At 51.7% G+C, this 6,024-nt stretch overlaps 1 protein-coding gene across 1 annotated transcript in view; it reads right to left on the bottom strand.

The window, feature by feature from the left end:
• Positions 1 to 6,024, bottom strand: part of GMDS (GDP-mannose 4,6-dehydratase) — a 489,690-nt gene that overhangs the window by 246,111 nt on the left and 237,555 nt on the right. The window lies entirely within an intron of this gene.

Below are 6,024 nucleotides of genomic sequence, written 5' to 3'. Positions count from 1 at the left end.
GATCCCACATGCTGTGGAGCGGCTGGGCCCGTGAGCCATGGCCACTGAGCCTGCGCGTCCGGAGCCTGTGCTCCGCAATGGGAGAGGCCACAGCAGTGAGAGGCCCACGTACCAGGAAAAAAAAAAAAAAAAAAAAAAAAGCTCACTACATGAACCAGTACCTAGAATTGTTCCACATTTATGACTGTCGTGGTAACTGATCCCTGTGTGAAGATGCTCTGCCTTATTTATTCATCCCAGTGACAGAAGCACCTCCTTCAAGGTGGTGCAGTGCACGATGTGTTCCCAGAGCCTGGGCTCTGCAGGTGGGTACAGTGAAGGTCTAGTTCATGTCTAACACAGAGAAAACAGCAGTGCACATCACATATTTGATCTGGGTAATAGACGGCCCATCCAAGAGTAACGTTTCTAAAAGTCATAAGCTTCCCCTACATACAGATTTGACTAACCAGAGCTGGGAAGCCGTCTCCAGGGACATGCTAATGTCTCCCAAGGAAAGCCCATCAGAAAGTTCAGCTGACCTGTCTTTGGACCATTAACACTGTATGTGGAGTGAGGCTGCATCCCGGAACACCGACCGTGGAAAAGCAATTCTTCTCAAATGAAAACTGGCATGTTAAGTGTACCCTCTGGGTTTGGGGCATGTTTCCCATCCGCAAATAAAATTTTAAGCACAAAGAGACAGAAATGCTCTCTCCTGCTGCTAACTGTTTTATTCAGTCATCTGTCAAATAAGGGAAAATGGCAAAAAAAAACCCAAACCCAAACCTTTATATTTTCATTTCCTTGTGCCTGTTCTTTCCGCCATTAAAAAAAAAAAAAAAAAAACGTGGAGCTCGTCAAAAGAACAAGCCACGGTCAGGAGAGGGACACGCCTTCCCCGTCGCACTGGCTCATTTTCCAGGGAACAGAGTTATCGCAGACAAAGGACGATGCTGCACATGTACAGTAACAGCAGTAACCACTCTGACTCGCGACATAAAGTGACACATGAAAAGATTTAAATGCTCCTCATTAAGTTTTATCGGCCTCAATTTTTAACTTTTCTCCTCTTGAAATTAAAAATGAGCATTCCCTCCACCTGTGTGCCCCTTCAAGCGGCCGCATTCAGGCTCAGAGAGGTCTGGGGCAAACACCACAAACAACGAACTCCCGGGGCGGAGTTTCCTTGAACGTCTTCAAACCCTTCCTAAAAGGTCCTAAGTCTGAGGCTACATGGTTTAAACCGAGGGGAAGGATCAGAGATTTCACAGTCCTATTCTTCCAGGGTTTATCACTCCTAATCACTAAAAAGAAGCAAGGAAAAGTTGAGTCCTTTCTACGTGCTGGGCATTATGTTAAGCACTTTAAATTTATCTTATGTAGTAAAATTTGTGAAAAGTAGTGCCCACCCGTTAATAAACATGATACCTACAATGCCCTGAGGGTGTTCCTCTCTCCACAGCTTGTGTATCTGAGCTGCACTGTGATATTTGCGGGGGTGGGAGGGGGGCAGAGGGAGGGATGAACAAAACCTTTTGATTTGTTTCTAGAAACGATGTTATATTAAAAAGTAGCACTTCAGAAAATGAAAAGTGCACATTTGGTCAGAACATTTTCGAAATATAGGAATGTTACAAAAAAAAATTCACAGAATTTCACCTCCATATGCACATTCACCTGTGCACATTCACCTGTGGAAACATATTCGATGCCAGGTGATCTCTGCCTGCACTGAAAGAAATCACCTTTGAGAAGCAGATTTACCTCCTCTCCAGTCACACAAAATAGGAACTGAGTAGAGAGACTCCTTCAGTTACAAAACTTACTGTTATTATTTACTGTTAATTTGACTATTGTTGTTATATGATCCTTTTTGAAAACTGGTTAATATATATACTATAGCTCATATATAGATATGAACAAAAAACGGAATATTTTTCAGCCACAAAAGGAAGGAAATCTTTCCATTTGCAGCGACGTGGATGGACTTGGAGGGCATTATCCTAAGTGAATAAATCAGACAAAGAAAGACAAATACTGTCTGATCTCACTCATATGTGAGAAACCTAAGAAATACAGCAAGCAGAAAACGGAGCTCATCAAAACAGAGCACAGGTTGGTGGTTGCCGGTGTGGGGGAGGAGTGGTAGTAAAAGGCGAGCGAAGGGGGTGAAGGGGGTCAAAAGGTACAACCGTCCAGTTCCAGGGATGTGACGCACCGCAGAGTGACTACAGTTAACAGCACTGTGTTGCATACTTGAAAGCTGCTAAGAGTAGAGCTTAAAAGTTCTCATCATAAGAAAAAAAACTGTAACTATACAAGGTGACAGGTGTTACCTAGACTTATCGTGGTGATCAATTTGCAGGATATACAAATATCAAATATGCTGTACATCTGAAACTAACGCAATGTTACACGCCAACTAGATCTCAATGGAAAAAAAACTATTGTTAGCTGACCCTCATTTAAGAAAACTTGTATTGCTGTAAACATGTCGATTCCATTCACAGTCACCTCAGGTGGCTGGCATGCAAACTTGGTAGCCCACTATCTACAAGAAATTTTAGAAGCAAGTTTTCCTCCTCAAAGAACAAAATGGTGTAATTCTTTTTAAAAGACTATATTTCAGTTACAGAGAAAAATACGACTACTATGTCAAAAATGACAATAACAGGCCTTTTTTCACCTTGGAAACTTTCGACTTGAAAGCAGCCTCTAGTGCAACTTTCCCATCGCCCCAGCTGAGTTCTGAGGCCACGAGTGTAGCAGCAGCGCTCAGAAACCGCAGGGCCGGCTGGCTACAGCGCGCACGCGGCTGCTCAGGGACAGGAGCCCCAGCCAGGGGGTTCCGCTGAGGGACGCCCCGTTTCTTTATAAAATCTGGAAAAGCAGGGATGGGCGAGCACAAAAGTGCAGGTACGGCAAGACGGAGAGCTCACAGGAGATTCACGTGAGTACGACAAGCATGGCTCCGCATGGTGTCCCATCGACACCAACACGGGGTGGCAGGGAGCACGAGAGAGGGCAAACGACACACGGGGGGTGCAGGCCGAGACCCGCAGGCCGCCTCTTCACAGGCAGTGCTACAGGGTGAGAAGCCAATCGCACGCGATCTGTGTTGGACTGAGCGCCCACGAGCTGCCATAAAACAAAACCGGGAGCCTGGAAAGCAAGGCTGAAGGGGCTACACACGCTCTGCACCCTGACTGCTCGCTGTCTACTTTACACCACTGCCACGACCACACGAAGCCCACGTGGGGCGGCACCGGACACGGGTCCTGGGAGGGGGTGAGACCGCGCCGGACGCGGGTCAGGGGCCGGGCGGGCCGAGAGCCTCGTGCCCGGGGCCAGTGCAGAGCCAGGCCCCCTGCGACGCCACGTGGGGCGGGCAGGTACCCCCTGCAGCATCCCTTCCCACCTTCGACCAGAGAGTCTTTGGGAGTGAAAACCTGGCCCTACGAGCCCCTTCCCTTGCAGAGCAAAATGGCCACAGGCCAGGGCTCACCGTAAGTCCGCGGCCTTCTTTTCTTCCCAGCGAGGGCACAGGCCACGGGTGTGGCCACTGCTGCCGCCGCCGTGGGTCACGGGAGACGCAAGGGCCGCAGCGTGGACTCCCCGGCCGTGAGGAGAGAGGAGGCCCCGCGGGCCCCCGTCACGTGTGGCTGAGTGTGTCTCCTAAGTGACAGGGAAGCACCCGGGGGACCGTCTCCGCGTGGATGGCTAAGGCGTCACGCAGCACTCTCGCTGGCTACGTGATCCGCGGGAAGCCACAGCGGAAAGACCACGGGGGCCTGGAGCCGTGTTGAGACTGAACTGTTTCAAGTCAGTGAACGTCTCTGAGGAACGAAGGGCTTCACCTGCCAGAGGAAGGGGCTGCATCAGTTGTTTCTGTTTAACCTAGATGGACCCACGAGGCTGCTCTGGTCTGAGTCCATCCCGTCTCGGTGCCCCTGCTTCAGGTGCTCTGAAGGCTCCGCGCGCTGCAAGCAAGGGTGAGCATGGAAGCCAGACGTGGAAGGTGCGTGCGTGTGCGTGTGCGTGCGTATGCGTGCGTGCGTGCGCGCGCGTGCGAAGGCGGCCCAGCCAGCCTGGGAAAGGCCCCTGCAGGGGCCGGGTGAGGTTCAGCCCCCGACTGAGGCAGCCACCTCTTGGAGGGAGAAGGCGGTTCACGCGTGCCCAGCGCGGTCAAGCGCCGGCCGGCACCCCGGAGGCTCCCGCTGCTGCAAGAGGCCTTGGGGCGCAGAGCCAGGGCTTCCCGCTCCAGATGCTGGTGACCCATCAGAGACGCTCTCGGCGGGGGTTTAGATCCCCCCTCCACCTGAGAGAAGGGGAAGGGCGGGGCCCAGAGGAGGAGGGAGGGAAGGGGAGGGCCAGCGCCCTGCAAGCCAGGAAAGACCCCACGGGAATGTCACCTAAGCCTCCGCAGCCTCTTCGAGCCCACGAGCCTCCCGAGGTCCCACACCGGGACCTCGTTAGGGCTCATTTTAGCAGGTGACTCACTTGGCTCAGCCATTCGCTGATGCTTTGGTTTCCCAGAGCCTCAGGCAGACAGTTCAGGACAATGAGGCTTTCAGCCGCCGCTGACAGCAGGCGGTGGAATTCAAGTCACCTAGGTCCTTTCTTCCAACTTCTCACTTCAGGGTTTTTGAAGATAAGGATCAAATGAAATGATTTCTGTTAAACCTGTATTTCCTGTACAGAGTTGATACCTTCTCCAAATTACATGATTGTACAACTATTAAACTAATACTGCAGCGGAAGTCTCTGCTCAGAACGTGGAGCTATAGCCTTTTTTTTTTTTCTTTTTTGCGGTACGCGGGCCTCTCACTGTTGTGGCCTCTCCCGTTGCGGAGCACAGGCTCCGGACGCGCAGGCTCAGCGGCCATGGCTCACGGGCCCAGCCTCTCCGCGGCATGTGGGATCTTCCCGGACTGGGGCACGAACCCGCGTCCCCTGCATCGGCAGGCGGACTCTCAACCACTGCGCCACCAGGGAAGCCCCGGAGCTATAGCCTTTTAACTCTGGCTCCTCAGATGCTGCAGCTTCTTCCTAATCCAGTTCCTCGGAAATGGGCTCCATCTCACAGGGCAGGGGAGGCCCTAAAGCCAGCGGCACAAATGCTGCTTTATCCCTAATTCCTGGTGAGGGTCAACACTGGAGGCCAGTGAAAACCACAGCCGTCACATCTCACAAGAAGGACTAAATGTACCAAGAACCAGCCCTGAAACGCAGTGCGGGTCACAGTCAGGGGCCCGGCTGGAACCTGCCGTTGGAAGGCCAGGCCTGCAGTCCAGGGCACCTCCCTTCAAAGCCAGCCTTTTTCCTGTAAAAAATGCAAATAATAATTCCTGCTCTCCTAACCGTGGGCTGACATCTGTCAGGAGAATCAAATCCAAAGATATAAGCGATAAAGCACTACACAAACACAAGAGGATAACCTTCAGGGCTTTAAAAAACAAGGTCCAGTGAAAGCACTTTGTATTTTGTTTTCAAACTTGAAATTTAAGATCCAGTGAAAATCAGCAAGTAATTCTTGACCCAAAGGAGGCACTATAAGAAAAAGCATATGAAACCATGAAGCCCAGGATTCTGATCTCTGCCCCTGCACAGGTGAGCAGGACGGAGGTGCCACTGCCAGGCCCAGGGGGAGCGTGGGGACTGTGTGGACCTGCCAGGAATGCAACCTGCCTCCCAGGCTCCGCCCAGGCAACCTTCACCCGGCAGCGGGGCTGCCGCACTCCACCCACAGGTGAGCCAGGAGCTGAGGGCAGACCCGGACACCTGCATCCGTGCTCTGAACATGGGGAGGAAAGGACGTGGACCTCGGAGAACGTAAAGATCCTGCAGGACCATCCTCCTTCCTTCACAGAGATCTCCCACAGCTACTGTCAAAAAACTCTGCCTACGAATCTTTAAGTCAACTTTTACACGTATTTAAAAACAAAGATGGATCATTAGAATGAGCTGCTATACTGATGAGTGTGTGAGTGTGTGTGTGTGTGTGTGTGTGTGTGTGTGTGTGTGTGTGTGTGTCTGGGGGTC

This window comes from Lipotes vexillifer, unplaced genomic scaffold, assembly GCF_000442215.2.
Source record: "Lipotes vexillifer unplaced genomic scaffold, Lipotes_vexillifer_v1.1 scaffold1162, whole genome shotgun sequence".
NCBI lineage: Eukaryota > Metazoa > Chordata > Mammalia > Artiodactyla > Lipotidae > Lipotes > Lipotes vexillifer.
Note: the sequence above shows the minus strand (reverse complement) of the source record. Positions and strands in the feature narration are given on the sequence as shown.